The sequence below is a fragment of the Pteronotus mesoamericanus genome, unplaced genomic scaffold (assembly GCF_021234165.1).
Source record: "Pteronotus mesoamericanus isolate MK-2021 breed Mesoamerican mustached bat unplaced genomic scaffold, CSHL_Meso_final scaffold_31, whole genome shotgun sequence".
Taxonomy (NCBI): Eukaryota; Metazoa; Chordata; class Mammalia; order Chiroptera; family Mormoopidae; genus Pteronotus; species Pteronotus mesoamericanus.
Window position 1 is genome coordinate 30,840,855 of NW_026555312.1, and position 18,371 is coordinate 30,859,225.

Consider the following 18,371-nt stretch of genomic DNA (forward strand, 5'->3'; position numbering starts at 1 on the left):
TGTCCTGACAAGACATCTCACCCAGACTCACATGTTACTATTCAAAGACTGACACCCTTTAAGTACCAGTTGGCCTGTGCTTTTTACTGTCTTAGTCACACCTGTGTGCCCTTTCTATACAGAGCTTCTCTTCAGATTTGCACAAACAGTAACACAAGAACAACTGCAGAGAGGATAAGCAATTGCAGCACAAGTTATATTGGTTCACAGGAAATGGGGGCATATTACTCTCTTACCTCTCATATATCCAGTAAACCCTAAAAAGGGGCAGACAGACTGAGCCAAAGCTCACCCTGGTTCACTGACACATAACTTGCATACTGAACAGACTACAACAATGTCTCAACCTAAAAACATTTATATTTGTCTTTGTGATAACATCAGATTTTCTCCCATGCTGCTCCAAAATACCAAGGGAGTGCTATTTTACCTCTCTTGTAATGAAGGTGCTTTTTCTCTATCAAAGGTATAACCCATCTTGCAGGTGACATCAGATCTCTATCTCTGCAGACAGAAGAACTGGTGACTTAAATGATAGTCCCCCCTCTTGCTTGTCAAGGTTTTGTCTGGCAGCCCAATGGTGAACAAGTGCCGTGGATGGATAGAGAGACAAAATATAAGAGAGTGTGATAGGTGGACATCTTTCCTCACTGCAATGCTTTCTAAAATGTGTACAGTTTAAAATGAACTTTTGCTTTTAAAACTTCACTATTTTTGTTGCAGTCATAACAAGCAAATGAAGCAGGAAGCTCTCCGCATTGCAGTTATTTTATTTAAGCCATGGATGAATGTGTGTGTGCTTTTTTTCTTGAGTAGTAGCAACTCTAGAATTTGGGAATCAGTGTGTTTATTCCAATTGCCAGAATTACATATATGACTATCACAGATAGGGCTGCAGAAGTAAAAAATGTCTAAGCAAGTGGTCAGCAAAACCACTTTGAAACAGACCATTCTTTCTTCTAGTTATCAATTTAGTGTAACATTTTCACAGAATTAGATAATAATCTCTTAGCCCTCTTTACCTATTTCCCAAAGAAATATATAGTCTTTGCAGCAGACATTTTCTATTCTTTTTAATTTTTTAGAATTTCTTACTTCCAAGATATTTAGTTATTACATAAAAAGAGGAAGAATTTGATTCTCTGACTTGGTATGAAGCATCTCCTATGCGGGTGACCACACTGTCCCAGTTTGCCCAGGACTTCCCTGGTTTTAAAACTGAAAGCCCTGAGTCCTGGGAGACCTTTCAGTTCTGAGCAGTCCGGGTTGCCCTACAGCTACGGTGTATTTGGAGAAAATATACATCAATTTTAAATGAGAAAAATTATTATTATTTAAGCATCTTCCTCTTTATTGACAAATAGTTCCATGAATGAAATGTCGAAAAGGAGCAGGTGCCTCCCATTACTGGGCAGGGCCAGACAGTTTTCTGCTGCTTTGTACACAGAGCAGGAACTATTCTCTCTTAAAGGGTTGTAATAGGAAATTGATGTCTTCCAGAAGGGAAATATTGGCTGAAGAAAAGTCAATGTCAGTATTTCTCCCTAGAGAAAAACAATTTGATCTCTCCCCAAACAAGTCATAGTTGTGTTAGGTTTCATTTGAATATTTTCCCTAGAAACTATCTCAGAATAACCATGCACACTTAATTGATTTTTCTTATAGTATTAAATTGAAAGATGGCAATGTAGAAAAAGTAACTGTTTATTTCAAAAGAAATGGACAAGTGGTGAGATTTTCATAACATGGAGGGCTTGGGTACCTAAATACATTAGTGCTTCCTGGTTTTGAATCTACTCCCTGCCCACTGGCCCTCAGCCCAGTTCTGCTGTCCAGGTGACATGGTCTTGGAGGTCCTGGGAATGCATATTCTTCATCTCCAACCATTCAGGTGGCTTTTTTATTCATTTAACCAATACTTATTAAAAGTCTGTTATGTTCTGGGCATTGTCCAGAAGCTGAGGATACAGAAATAAAAACAAAACTGCCCCCACACTTAATGCACACCTATTATAAGTCAGTGGAAAAGGGGGACTTATACATAAATGCCTTCCATGCAATGTAGTATACTCTGAGTGTAAAACTTGCTTTGAGAATTTATAGGAGGGGACTCTTAGAACTACCTCAGCTGCCTCTTCTTTTCTGTAAAAATAGGCATCCTCACATTTCTGCATTTCTGGTGTGCAGTTTCTTTTCAAAATATACAGTTGTGTTTCAAATATAATTTTGGTTATTCAGAGCCAGGAATATAAGGTTGACCTATCTTAGTACCACATTCTGGAACTGTTGGTTCCTAAAGTGTCATTTCCAAAAGTATTGTAATGTATGGAATGATGCATACACCTCATGACCAGGCATAATAAAGGCAGTACCAGAATGTGCTCTTGTTTATAAGCCAAAACCGATTCTAGTGGCTCCCCAATTCTTACCATCTCTACCTCCTCCCCTTGCCCTTTGTGGGATTCTCAAAGGTACCATTTTCAAGGGAGGATTTGAACTTCAGAAGAGTTGCAAATAAATAAAAGCCTTACATACATATCCATATATATAAGTTTGGGAAATATTCAGCCTTGTGAATGAAAACCTTCTTGTCTGTGTTTCTTGTGGAAAACCTGGCCTCAAGAGATAAATGGTTGGTAATAAGCTAAGTCAGCAAATCAAATTTGGCATATATTAAAGAAAATGGAATTGCAGAACTTGAAGCACCTTTGAAGATTGTGAGATTCAAATCTGAGCCACTTGGCAACTGAGGCACCAGAATATTAGATAATTTTCTTAGGGCCACACAGAGAAGCAGTATCAGAAAATATTTGCTGTTCCAGGTTCCTCCCTTATTACCCGGGCCCCTCCTCTGATTACTCCCACTTTTCCTGAGGTCAACCCTCAGGACAGCTCAAAGCCTTCAGAACTTTAAACCTTGCTCCTACTTCAAGCTGCTTTTATTTGGGTTGGTCAGTAATCATGATAGAGTAATATTTTGAACATTCACCCTCAGAAGGCTGGATGAGATTCCAACCAAAGACAAGGAAGGCAACAACTGCTTCAGGTGGAGGGAGGCATGTGAGCAGTGGCACAAATATGGTAGGTAGTCAGACAGGCATGAGCAGAGCGGGACAATCGGCCAGGTATGGAATGTCATCAGGGCGGAAAGCCCCAGGTGCCTAGCAGCAGCAAAACTTGGAAAACAAGGGCCTCACCCCTGGTTGACCTTTCCTCCCCTAGCAGATTGCTGGTCAAGCAATTTAAAGCCCCTGACTTCATATGGCTGGTCTGCAGTTTGGACCTTCTCCTGACCTTTCATATCATTGGTCATGTGGTTGAGACTCTCCCCTGACCTTTTCTCCCCTGTCATGTTGCTAGTCATGTGGTAGACCCCCTTAGAGGAGGAACAAGGAGCAGGAGAATAGCCTTATATGACCCCCATATAAGCCCTTGCACAACCACACCCTTAAGCATTAGTTCCTAGAGAGAAGATCTAGGCCTCAGTTGTGTTTCAAGCTCCAGGCTCAGAAAAGCCACAAAAGCAGACCAGCTATGCCATGGCTAACATCAGGACCAGCTGTGTAGACAAATGATACCCTGTCTTGGCACCTACCAACCAGTACAGACAAGACCCTAAAAGGACACACTTAGAAATCTGATGAATATTCTATTGAGATCCTTCCTGTGACCTCCCCTAAAATCCCCACCATAAATGCTTTTAGGATGGAGGACCCAGTGTGCTCTCCCTCTCTGGAGTGTGCCTGCATTTTCCCACCCCTCTCTTCTTTCCCCCAGGTGCATTACCTCTACCTGTCTTTCTCCTAAGCTCCAAACCCCTGCTTCTTTTGCCTCTGTAACTTGTTTCCTGAACCCGTTTCTTCTATAGCTCACTTCTTCCACTTCTGTGACTTCCTAAATAAACTTTTGCTTACAGTTTGAGTCTTGGCTCTGAATTCTTTTTTAGCTACAACTCAAGTACAGAGGGTGCTGAACTGAGGTCTGGTCTGACTCCACACTTCGAAGACCTTGTGCTGTTTTCACTATCAACACAAAGGATGGCAGCAGAGGTGTTTCAGGTTGGAAAATGAGTGGTGTTGATGGGCTTGGTGGGGCCATGGGAAATTGAAGGGAGGTTAAAGCCTTGAATGTATCATCTCTCTGAGGATTATTTATTAGGAGGATTAACCTGTCATTAGCACTGAAGATGGATTAGTTGGGGAATAGTGAGATCTGCTAGGAAACTATTTCCATAGTCTAGAGGTGATGTACTTACATCTAAAGAAGTGAGCTGGACGGAGGGGATGGAGTAACATGGGGCAAGAAGAGCATTAGTCAATAACTAAAGTGTATCACAAATATTGAACACCTCCTATACACCAGGTACCAGGCTGGGCCTTCAAGATAAAAAAAAAAAAAAAAAAAACATGATTTTTATTTCCAAGGAACTTGTAGTTCCATAGGGAACATGGGCAAGGAGTCAGATAGTTACTATACTGTGTGCTAAGTTGGGGACAGGAGAAGGAAATGGCTAAGGGAACTCAGAGAGAAGGCACTACATCAGTATCTTGACAGGTAGCTGAATCTAACAGGATAGTTCAGGTAACTGCAATGAGGGATTATCTCATGAAAGTTGTGCCAGAATTGAGAAAACCCAAGTAGCTGCTGAGGCAGCAGGAGATGACTACAGTAAGAAACCATTGCCATCCCTAAGCCTGAAGTTGCTGGAGGAAGAACAGGTTGACTGGACCCCAGTAGAAGCTGAAGCCATAGCTGGAGCTGGAGCTGTAGTTGGGGAATGTTACGGGCAGAATTGTGTCCCCTGAAATTCTTACAGTGCAGTACTAACCCCCAGAATCTCAGAATGTGACTCTGTTTGGACTTGAGGTCTTTAAAAGATAATTAGGGTAAAATGAGGTCTTTGGGGTGGGCCCAAACTCCCTCTGACTGGTGTCCTTGTAAGGAGAGGAGATTAGAACCCACACGCAGAGGGAAGATCTTGTGGGAACACAGGGAGAAACACCCATTTACAAGCCAAGCAGGGAAACCTCAGAAGAACCAACCTTCCTTTTGGATTATTGATAACCTTGGTCTTCAATTTCCAACCTCCAGGACCGTGAGACAATGTTTTTTATTGTTTAAAGATGTAACAGATGTTGTTTGCCCAGTGTATGGTACTTGGTTATGGCAGCAGTCCTAGCAAACATGTGCAGAGAAAGAAACTGCCACTGCCAGAGACATGACTTGACCAGAGGCCGTGGGGAGAGATGCCCTGGCCTCTCTCTCCAACTACTCTCTGATCTCACTCAAAAGTTAAGAAGCCAGCCAAGGGGCCTAACTGATGTGTTCCATATGTGTAGCCTCCCAGGGTACCTGTAGGACGAAGAGGGTGAGAATAGATCAGGTTGGGAGAGGGGACAAATAGAAAATAATTGTCAAATATATTGAATCTAGTTTTGAGAAATCAAGAGTTACATGGAAGAGGTGACTCTTTGAACTGAGCCTGGAATAACAAATTAGTTAAGAGGTTGATACTATTCTCTTCTTTTTACAAATAAGAAAATTAGCCTCAAAGAAGTAAGCAAATGGCCAAGCCAGCTTTCACACCCAGGGCTGCCTGGCTCGCAAGCCACAAGTACCAGTTGCATTCCTGAGGGTACAGTCATCAGCCAGACAGTAGAGCCTGGATAAAGATGACAGTTTCAAAGAGGTTGTTACAGACAGAATGACATTTTGGTAAGAGAGACTGTCACACCCTTGGAGTCATGAAGTGGTTTACCAAGGTGAGAGTATAGAGTGAAAAGTGGGACAGGCAAGATATTAGGAAAAGGGAGGCAGGGCCAGGTGAAAAACCCTCATATGCCATTCAAGGAAGTTTGGACTCCTCAGAAAACTTGGAGAGTTTTTGAAGGATTTTGATTTTGGAATGACCATCTTGAGGGTTTTGTGGAGGATGTCATATTCTAGCAGATGAGACTGAAGATGGGAAAATCAATTAAAAGGCCTTTGCAGAAAGCCAGTTGAAAAATAATATAAGGGCCTTAAATAAAGATGAGTAGTGAGGATGGAGAGAAGAAGACTGGTTGGGGAAATGGGAGGGGTGAGACTACGTAGAATTTGGAGACTAATTGGATGAAGGAAATGGGGAGGAGAGAAGAGCAAAGGGTCATTCCCAGGTTCCTAGCTTGGGAAATTGCATGGATGCTGGTGTCATTCACAAAGGCTGAGAACATGGGAGGAAAAATAGGATTAGTAGGAAAATGAATGCTGTCTGAACATGCTGAATTTCAGTGCCTTTGTGTTACCTAAGTAGAAAATATAGAGCCAAATTACACAATGATGGTGTACATTTTTGTTAACTGTCTTACAACATAAATTACAATGTGTTGATTACTTGGAAAAATGATTATTTTTCCTACATTTGTTATAAGAGATAAGGTAATACTGCCATGATTAGGTCCTAATGATAAGCGTGTTATTTCAATAATTTTTAAGAAGATTTTATTTATTTATTTTAAGAGAGAGAGGGAAACATCAATGTGTGGTTGCCTCTCACACGCCCCCCCCTGGGGAACCTGTCCTGCAACCTAGGCATGTGCTCTGACTGGGAATAGAACCAGTGACCCTTTGGGCTGCAGGCGGGCACCCAATCCACTGAGCCACACCAGCCAAGGCTAGTTCAATAATTTTTTAAACAAGAAATTATTATGTGTTAATTTTGCATAACTTACTGAAATAAGTGTTGGGAGATAGGAAGGTAGCAGAGAAAGGTGAATAAGACAAGAGTCTTCCAGGAAGAGTTGGCAGAATACCAAAAATAAAACAAAGACATGACCCAAAGAGGATGGAAGTCCTAAGTGTAGAATAAATGTGGTCATAGTGTATCTGATGATACCCAGCTTAACACAGATAAGGTGATGTGTGCTACTTATACTTCCCATTCCAGTCGTGTTATTAGCAATAGAAAATAATACTAGGCTGTTGGGAAATGCCCTGTCTGGTTTCAGGAACTGTAGCCCCGCCAAAAGGCAAGAGGGCCCCAAGGCTGGAGCTAATCAAGGAGGATTTGGGAAAACAGGCCACTGAGGAGACAAAACCTGTTCCCCTGGCAGAGGTTCAGCCCCTGCCTCCCTCACATCACCCTGCTTGGCCGCAATAGATGGCTGCTTAGTCAATGACCAGTAAGACCCCTCAACGGAAGGGGCAACCTAAGACAGGCACAGCCTCATGGGCATCAGGGAAAAAACTTGGGAGACATGGAGAAAGGGTGAAAGACCCATACCTGTCAGCTCAGCTTTGATATGGCCAGGGTCCTCATTCTACCTGAAAGAAGTCTCCTTATCTCTTGGTGGCACCCTCCCCCGACCTGGCTCAGGTTTGAAATAATACTGGAGACAGCCCTAAACTGGATCTGGCAGTTCTCAGGAGAAATCAGGCCTAGAAGTAAGTTCTTTAATGCATGCTTTGTTTTTACCTCAAAATCTATGATAACCAGCTCATGCTGAGAGAGAAATTTACATTATCCACAGACCCTAATCGTAAACGCTTTGGTGTTCTTATGTTTACGTTATGTTTAATAATCTCCTCTTGGCCCATGTAAATTGATGTGTTCCTGCCATTTGTTTTCTTCAAAACATTTATTCTCTATAAAAATTAACATACTGATGTAATGAGATCACCTGTATATTCCTATTACCTAGTTTCATTGATAACCCTTTTAATAAAAGCCTTAGGACACAGGGGCCTGGGCTGCACAGAGTCAGACATCCGCAGATTAGCTCAGGAACCATGAGCTTTGAGGGCAGAGAGAGAGGGCAGGCAAGTTTCGGGCTCCAGAAAAAGGGAGGCAGGGGCAGGCCCGCCCAAGGCTGAAGATCTGTGGAGGGAGTGGGGTCAGCACTCTGCCACAACCCCATGTTATAGTATAGCTGTGGGGCTCTTCCCAGTGCTATCTGGGAAAGATCCAGAGAGAAATTTTATCTAAAACTGTCAGAGGCTCTGAAAGGCAGTGGTCAGCTCTGACTGTGAGAGAATCTGTGATTTTTGGGAGGGAGAGCACATGGAGAGCAGGCCCCCCAGGGACAAATGCTGCAGTGTAGGGGCCACATAGGAACTCTTTTAAAAGGGGAGCTGAGGTGAGACCCAAGACTTGACAGGGGCCTAGGGCTTGCACCTGTGTGTGTGAGCATACGAGGGTGTAGCAGCCCTCCTAACCAAAGACTCAGAGGGATACACCCACACTGAAGAGATTGTAGGACCCAACCCAGCACAGCTTGTGAGCAAAGGACTATTCGGAGGGGAGAATTTGAGCCCAAACCCCTTGTGAGAGAGCAGCAGGCTGAGTGCTGGAAGCCAGGAGCTAAAAGATTGACAGTTGCTGCAGCCAGCCAGATCCCCTCACAGACAGGTGAGCCCAACGCCTACCTGCAGGATTACAGGCTCTGCAGATCAGTGAGGCAAAATTTAGGAGTCTCCTGCTAGGTACATTTCCGCAGGGGAAATAAGAAAGAGGTCTGAAAGGGCCCTTCACCAGATGCTATGAGCTACACTGTTCCTCAGGCCCTAATCTGCTAAACCCAGCAGAGCGAAGACAATAGAGACAGGTGCAACAAGGTGGGTTCATGGCCCTACCCAGCCTTGGCATCCAGACAGAGCTGTTGCACATGCCAAGCAGGAAAGAGCTGCCCCTTTACACAGACTGGCCCCCCACAAGAAATGGTCAGCAGATCCACCAAAACCCACACATTATTAGAAAGAATCTGGGAAAGACCAAGATGTGTGGTAAGGGAATGGGGATACGCTCTCACCGTCTCCCTTGAAGACTGAATAGTGCCCTCCCAGGGGTGACCCAGGGTACCCACCCACCCAATCACACCAGAGACCCCCTCTGGAGGAAGGTGGAGAAGGCAATAGTGGTCCTCTCAGGTCATTAAATGAACCACTCCTAGGCCCAGGCTAATGGAAAGGTAGCAGGGTACAACTGTGGGCTTCAGTCAAATCTGAAGGAGACAGCCACAGACTGTGGATTTCTTGTGGCCTCAAATGGGCTGCCTAGGGCCAGACTGTGACACTGTCTGACAACTGGGGAAAATTCGGAAAGAGAAAACAGTGGTGCACACTAGATTCTATTGAGATGAATTCCACTGTGGTCTCCATGATTGATGCTATTTTCTCTCCTGCATAGCTTTTTAACATTCATTTCTTGTCCTTCAAGTTTGAGTCTAATATGTCACCAGGGTTTATATTATAGTTTATTTCAAATCTCATATTTTGCTCTTCCCTGTTCTTATTCCATTTTACCTTCTTACGTTCTTATTTTTATTTTAAATTCTGTTTTCTCTCTTGCCATGACTTGTTTCTATTCTGCGCTCTTACTATTTCTCCCTCCTCCAGCATCTCAAAACAATTTTTGCTTGTTATTAGTCATCTCACATTTTTTTCCCCATTCTTAAAATACCCTTATTCTCTCTTCACCTTTATCAATCTTTGCTCATTGGTTGTGGGTAAGGTGGTTGTTTTCTCGTTTCTCAATCTTATTTCTAGATAGTTACTATTTTTGACCTTCATATCTCCAATTCTACTGTTCCCCTCCCCACTCCATTTTACCTTCCTCCTTCCCTTTCTTTTTTTTTTTCATTTAAATTTTAATTTTTCCCTGTAATGGCCTGGTTTTCATTCCTCATTTTTCATTTTGCTTCTCCCTCTATACTTGCAAAATCACTTCTCTTTCCTCCAGACATCTTTTAAGCATTTCTTTCATTTTTCCCTCTTATTCCCCCATCCCACCTATATTAATTTTAGCTCATTTGTTGTTGGTATTGCTGTAGTTGATCCTTTTCTCCAATTTGGCCCTCTTTTTTAATTATATGTTATTTTAATTTAATTTTTTTGTTTCTCTCCATATAATATATATTATATATGTATATATTTTAAATGTCTATTTAAACCTAAGATTAGACACTACCCTTCTATTACTCCATTCTGCCTCCCCACTTTGCTTTTTTATTTATGATGTAAATTTTATTTTCTTTCCCCCTTCACTTTGTCTCTACTCCATACTCTTATTATTGCTCCTTCCTCAACCATCACAAAATCACTTTTCTTGCAGTTAGTCATCCTATATTTGTTTTTCTTTTCTTATAATTGTCTTAATCTCTTTACCTCTTATTAATATTAGCTCATTTCCAATTGATAGTGTGGTTGTGGGTTGGTGTTATTTTTGCAGGTGTGGGTTTATTTCCTGGACTGTTTGGTTTTCTTATGGCAGCACCTTGTATAGCAGTATACAAGGCATGGTGGATGGGGTGACTCTCAGTCAGCCAGACACAGGGAAGGACCCACCAAAGAATGACCCAACAACAACCAAAACCCAATTAAAACCAGAGAGACCACAATAATGGCAAAAAGGGCATACCAAGAGCATTAAACTCAGGAGATTAAGGAAACTGCACCAAGAGTCCCACAGGTCTCCTTCTACAGAAGGTCACACCATAAACACAGGGAGTCAAAGATGATCAATCTAATATGCAGAAACAAACAACTGGAGTCACCTAAAATGGGGAGACAAAGAAAAAATCCCCAATTGAAAGGAAAGGCGGAATCCCCAGAAAGACTTCTAAATGAAATTGAGACGAGAAAGGTATCAGACATTGAATTCAAAATAATAGTTATGGGGATGCTCAAGGAGCTAAGTAAGAACTGCAATGAGCTGCAGGGAAGCTACAGGGAACTTACAGTGAACTACTGCAGCATGAAAAAGGACATAGAAACTATAAATATGAACCAGGAGGGAGTGAAAAATACAATATCTGAAATGAAGAACACAGTAGAAGGAATTAAAAGCAAGTTAGGTAAAGCAGACAATTGAATCAGTAAGTTGGAGGACAAAGTAGAAAGAAATTCCCACACAGAGCAACAAAATGAAAAAAGACTAAAAAAGAACAAAGAGGGTTTAAGGCAGCTGCAGGACAATGTGAAACATAATAATATCTATATAATAGGGATACCAGACGAAGAGGAGGAGCAAGGGATAGAAACCCTGTTTGAAAAAGGAATAACAGGAAACTTCCCTAACTTGATGAGAGAAATGTCAGACAAGTGCAGGAAACACAGAAGATTCCCATCAAGATGAACCCAAAGAGGCCCATTCTAAGACACATCATAATTAAAATGGCAAAATTCCAAGACAGGGAGAGACTCTTAAAGGCAGCAAAGGAGAAATAACTAGTAACATACGAGGGAGCTTCAATAAGGCTAGCAGCTGATTTCTCAACAGAAACACTACAAGCCAGAAGGGAATAGCAAGAAATATTCCAAGTAATGAAAAGCAAAGACCTGCAACCAAGATTATTCTACTCAGCAAGGCTCTCATTTAATGGAAGGTAAACTAAGAGGTTTCCCAGACAAAAGAAGGCCACAAAAAATATGTCTCCACCAAACCAGCAGTGCAAGACATGCTGAAGGGAATAATTTAAGAAGATGAAGAAAACAGGGGTGGGGGAGTGGGGGACACAGGTTCAAAAGAAGAAGATGGCAACAAATAAGTACCTATCAATAAGCTTAAATGTAAATGAATTAAATGCTCCAATCAAAAGACATAGGGTAGCTGAATGGGTAAGAAAATATGACCCACATATAAGCTGTTTGCAACAAAGATCTACACAGACCAAAAGTGAAGGGATAGAAAAAAAAATATTCCAAGCACATGGACATGAGAAAAAAAGCTTTGGTAGCAATACTCATATCAGACAAAATAGATTTTTAAACAAAGGCTATAAGAAGAAACAAAGAAGGATACTTCATAAACTTAAGAGAATTGTCCATCAAGAAGATATATAACACATGTAAACATATACACACTCATCATAGGAACACCCAAAAATATAAGGAAAATCTTGGAGTACTTCGAGAAAGGTATCAACAATAACACACCCATAGTAGGGGATTTTAACACCCCCTTGTGAGCAATGTACAGATCTTCCAAAGAATCAACAAGGATATTGTGACACTGAATGACACTCAAGATCTAATAGAATGAATTGATATTTACAGAACCATTCAGCCCAAAGAAGAAAAATACACATTCTTTTCTAATGCACATGGAACATTTTCAAAGGTAGATCGCATGGTAGGACACAAAAGAAGCCTCAACAAACTCAAGAAAATTGAAATTATGTCAAGCATCTTCTTGGACCGCAGTGGTTGAAGGTATAAAGCAACCTAAGGGAAAAAACTCAAAAACATTCAACTTCATGGTGACTGAATAACATGCTGTTAAACAATGAATGGGTTAACAATGAGATCAAGAAAGACATCAAAAAGATTCTGGAAACAAATGAAAATGAACACACAACAGCCCAACACCTATGGGACAGTGTGAAGGCAATCCTGAGAGGGGAAGTTTGTAGCAATACAGTCCTACCTAAAAATGATAAATAAATCTGTAATAAATAACCTATCCCTATGTCTACAAGAACTAGAGGAACAATAACAAACAGAATACAGAGAAAGTAGAAGGAAGGACATAATCAAGATCAGAGCAGAATTAAATGACATAGAGATTAAAAGAACAATTCAAATCATCAATAAATCCAGGAGCTGGATCTTTGAAAATATATACAAAATCAACAAACCTTCAACCATCAAAACTCATCAAGAAAGAAAAAGATAGAGGACACAAATAAAGAAAATTAGAAGTGAAAGGAGAAATTACAACTGATTCCACAGAAATACAAAGGATTTAAGAAATTACTATGAACAACTATATGATAAGAATGGACAAATTTCTAGAAAAATATAATCTTCCAAAACTGAATTAAGAAGAAGCAGAAAGCCTAAATATACTGATAACAGCTAGTGAAATAGAAGCAGTGATCAAAAAACTCCTGGCACAGAGTAGCCTTGGACCAGATGGCTTCATATGTGAATTTTGCCAAACATTTAGGGAATGAATAACTCCTATACTTCTCAAACTATTCAAAAAAAAATCCAAGAAGATGGAACATACCCCAACTCTTTTTATGAGGCCAGTATTATCCTAATTCCAAAACCAGGTAAAGATACAACAAAGAGAGAAAACTACAGGCTAATATCACTGATGAACATAGATGCTAAAATACTCAACCAAATATTAGCAAACTTGATCCAGCAATACATTAAAAAGATCATGCACCATGATCAAGTGGGATTCACCCAAAGGATGCAAGAATGGTACAATATTCTCAAATCAAGAAACATCATACACCACATAAAGAAAATGAAAGAGAAAATCACATGACTATAACAACAGATGCTGAAAAAGCATTTGATAATATCCAGCACCAATTTATGATAAAAACACTCAGCAAAGTAGAAATACAGGAAGCATATCTCAACATAATAAAGGTCATATACAGAAACCGATAGCCAACGTTATACTCAATGGGCAAAAAATAAAAGCTTCCCTCCTAAGGTCAGGACACAGACAAGGGTATTCACTTTTATCACTTCTATTCAACATAGTATTGGAAGTTCTAGCCACAGTGATCAGAAAAGAAAAAGAAATAAAAGGCATCCAAATTGGAAAGGAAGAAGTAAAACTGTCATTATTTGCAGATGATATGATAGTATACATAGAAAATCCTATAGTCCCTACCAAAAAACTACTTGACCTAAAAAATGAATTTGTCAAATATATGGGACACAAAGTCAATATTCAGAAATCAAAGGCATTTTTCTATACTAAGAATGAAATATCAGAAACACAAACTAGGAAAAAAACCCATTTACTATAGTAACAAGGAAAACAAAGTACCTAGGAAAACTTAACCAAGGAAGTGAAAGACCTGCACTTGGAAAACTACAGGACACTGAAGAAAGATATTAAGGAAGACACAAATAAATGAAAGTATATACTGTGTTCATGGATTGGGAGAATTATCATTAAAATCTCTATACTACCCAAAGCCATATATAGATTCAAAGCAATTCCTATTAAAATACCAATGACATATTTCACATATTTAGAACAAATATTTCAAAAACTTATATGGAACCATAAATGACCCTGAGTAGCCTCAGCAATCTTGAGAAAAAAGAACAAAGTAGGAGGGAATCACAATATCTGATATCAAACTCTATTACAAGGCCACTATAATAAAAACAGTCTGGTACTGGCATAATAGCAGGCACATAGATCAATGGGACAGAATTGGGATCCCAGAAATAAACCCATGTCTCTATGGGCAATTAATATTTGACAAAGGGGGCAGAAACATAAAATTGAGTAAAAATAGCCTCTTCAACAAATGGTGTTGAGAGATCTGGACAGATATAAGCTAAAAAATGAAATTCAACCATCAACTTACACCATACACAAAAATAAACTCAAGATGGATAAAAGACTTATATGTAAGTCATGACACTATAAAAGTCCTAGAGGAAAACTGGCAAAAAAAATTTAGATATCCCATGCAGCAATATTTTTACCATTATATCTCCTATGGCAAGGGATTTAAATGAAAGAATAAACAAATGGGACTACATCAAATTAAAAAGCTCTGCACAGCTAAAGAAAACATCAGCAAAATTAAAAGGAAACCAACCAAATGGGAAAACATTTGCCAATGATACCTCAGATAAGGGTGTGATCTCCAAAATATATAAAGATCTCACAGAACCCCACACCAGGAAGAAAAACAATTAAAAAATGAGCAAAGGACCTGAACAGACACTTCTCCAAAGAGGACATACAGAGGGCCCACAGACTTGAAAGGATGCTCAGCATTATTAGCCGTCAGAGAGATGAAAATTAAAATGACAATCAAATACCCCCTCACTCCAGTCAGAATGGCCATCATAAAAAAACCCAACCAACAAGTGCTGGTGAGGTTGTGGAGAAAAGACAACCTGAGTACACCGTTGGTGGGAATGCAGACTGGTGCAGCCACTGCGGAAAAGAGTATGGAATTTCCTTAAAAAATAAAAATCAAACTGCCTTTTGGCCCAGAAATACTACTGCTGAGATTTTACTCTCTGAGTCCTGAAACACCAATTCAAAAGAATGTATGCATCCCAATGTTCATTGCAGTGCTATTCACATGAGCCAAGTGCTGGAAAGAGCCGAAGTGCCCATCAGTTAATGAGTGGATTAAAAAACTGGTACATTTACAGAATGGAATACTAAGCAGGAGGAAGAAAGAAGGAACTCTTACCCTTCACATCAGCATGGATGGAAATGGAGAGTATTATGCTGAGTGAAATAAGCCAGGTGGTGAAATACAAATACCATATGATATCACCTATAAGTGTAACCTAACCAACAAAATAAACAAGCAAGGTATGGAAATAAAGAACAAACTGACAGTAACCAAAGGGGATGGAGGAGGGTGATAATGGGGGAAAGGAGAGGAAGGGTCATTTCAAAGAACATGTAAAAAGGACCCATGGACAAAGACAATGGGGGAGGACTGAATGTGGGAGATGGGGGGTGGGTAGGGCAAGGGAGAGTAAAGCTGGAAAACTGGGGTCCACTGTAATTGAATAACAATAAAACATATACATAAACAAAAAATAAAAATATAACTATGGTATAATCGAGCAATTCTACTTCTGAGTATAAATGAAGTAAATAAAATCATTATCTTGAAGAGATAGCCACAGTCCCATATTCACGGCAACATATAAAAAATAGCCAACACATGAAAACAACCTAAGTGTTCATTGATGGATAAATAGTTAAACAATATTGGTTAAGGAGGAAGGTGGCGGAGGAGTGAATGGAAGTCATACTGACCTCCTCCCAACACCAAACTGGAATTGTGACTAAATTGTGGAGAAATCACCTGGAAAACAATGGAACAATAGAGTGAGAGGAGCCCTGGAGCAGCGGACAGACAGCGGAAGCAACTTTTACACATCCGAATGGGTGAGAAGTGCGGTGGAGGCTCGAGAGGGTGAGCTGGGTGCCCACTGGCACCAGCATCAGAGGGACAGTGAAACGGCCAGTTGGATCCCCCTGAGAAGAACAGGGTCTGAATCATAAACAGCGATCCCTAGACTACAGCATCTGAAACCAGAAAAACACACAGACAAAACACAACCACGAAAAGCCTAGGGGCGCTCTCTGCCAGAGATAGGTGGCTGGAGACGCAGTGATGTTTAAATGGCCAGCGCAAAAATTTGCAGTGGCAGTTGCCTTCCTTGATCTCTGGGTAGAGGCGGCAGCTGAGTGGGCTGGTGCCTGAGGAAAGATTGCTGAGGAAAACATTGTGAAGAGAACTGAGATGTTGGCCAGCAGAGCCCCGGTGATAACTCACCTCCCACTCTGCAGCTACCATCTCACTCAGGCATAAGTGAATCAATAAACCTGCCTTTTGCACATTCTGCACACAGCTTGTGCATGTGTGGACTGGGGGCTGAGTGCAGACTGGTTGGAAGAAATAGAGGATCCCTGGCCAAAGGGGATACACAGCTGCATAGAGACCCTTGAGGAGAGACTGGAGATGGAGGTGTTGGGGAAGGAACTGGAGGAGTAGCCAGAGATTACCAGAGTTGACTCCCTCCCCATTCCATAGTCTCTATTTTGCACAGGCAGACCATGCCCCAAAGAGGCAGTAGCAGGGAAAGGAAATAAGAGCCCTGCCCTCAGGACAGTCCTGCTGGGACAGGAATTGTGTGCTGGCTTGGTGCTGAATGCAGAGCTACCTGCAGAGATAGTAGACCCCGGGCTAGAGGGGACACAGAGCTGCCTAGAGACTCTTGAGGAGAGGCTGAAGGCAGAGATGCTGGGGAGATAACTACGGCAATAGCTGGGCGGGGGGGATCCCAGTGCTGACTCCTTCCCCATTCCACATTCTCCATTTGCTCAGGCAGACCAGTCCCCTGAGTGACAGCAGCCAATAAGGACATGATAGTCCCTCCATCAGAGGGCACTGCCCTGCCCTGTGGTGCCTAAGCCTGACAGCTGATGGCAGAGTGACTAAATTGACAATTGCAGGAGACAGACACAGACAGTAGATTCCTGGAAGGCTCAAACAATGGCCTAAGGTCAGACAGGGTCACCAACTGACATCATCACAGGAAGATGCAGAAAGAAAAGAAAAAATACATACATACATACATTCATACATAAAAGACCCGCCTACTACTATAGAAGTTTAACACACAAAGTCAGGAAATCTAGATGGAACAATTGAGCAGAAGGAAAAAAAGAAAAAAAAAAGAAAAGAAAAGGACTCTAACAAATAATGGGAAGGAAAAGAAATACCCCCCAAATGAGGGGAAAGTAGGAATCCCCACAGAGAGAGCTAAATGAAATAGAGGCAAGTGAACTATTAGATATTGAATTCAAAATACTAGCTCTAAGAAAGTTCAATGAGCTAAGCCAGCTTGAAGATAACTATGAGAAACTGCAGAGAAACTATCAGGATCTTACAGCAAACTATATCAACCTGGAAAAGGACATAGAAACTATCAAGAAGACACAAGAGGATATGAAGAATACTATTTCTGAATTGATGAACACAGTAGAAGGAATCCAAAGCAGGCAGATGAAGCCGAGGATCGAATCAGCGAGATGAAGCATAAGGTAGTAAAAAGCTCCCAGAAAGAACAAGAAATAGAAAACACACTCAAAAAGAATGAAGAGGCATTTAGGGAAATGAGGGACAACAAGAAATGCAATAATATCCGCATAATAGGGGTACCAGAAGAAGAGGAAGAGGAGCAAGGGATAGAGAACCTCTTTGAAAAAGTAATGATGGAAAAGTTCCCCAATTTGAGGGGAGAAAAGGTCTCATGGGTCCAGGAAGCACAGAGGGCCCCATTCAAGAGGGACTCAAGGAGTCCCACTCCAAGGCCCACACATCATCATTAAAATGGCAAATATCAAATACAAAGATAGAATCCTAAAGGCTGCAAAGGAGAAACATGTAGTAACATACAAGGGAGCCCCAATATGGCTAGGAGCTGACTTCTCAACAGAAACACTGCAAGCCAGAAGGGAATGGCAACAAATATTCCAAGTAATGAAAAGGAAGGGCCTACAACCAAGGCTGCTCTACCCAGCAAGGCTCTCTATTAAAATAGAAAGGGAAATAAGGAGTTTCCAAGACAAAACAAGGCTAAAAGAATACGTCTCCACCAAACCAGCACTACAAGATATGTTAAAGGGACTGGTTTAAGAAGATGAAGGAAAAGAGTGAGAAAGAGGAAAACAAAAGTACAAAGGGAAAAAAATGAATAAGTTTCTATCAATAATAACTCTCAATGTAAATGGACTAAATGCCCCAATCAAAAGACACACGATAGCTGAATGGATAAGAAAACATGACCCACACATATGCTGCCTACAAGAGACCCACCTCAAAATAAAAGACCTACACAGATTTCAAATAGAGGGACGGAAAAGAATA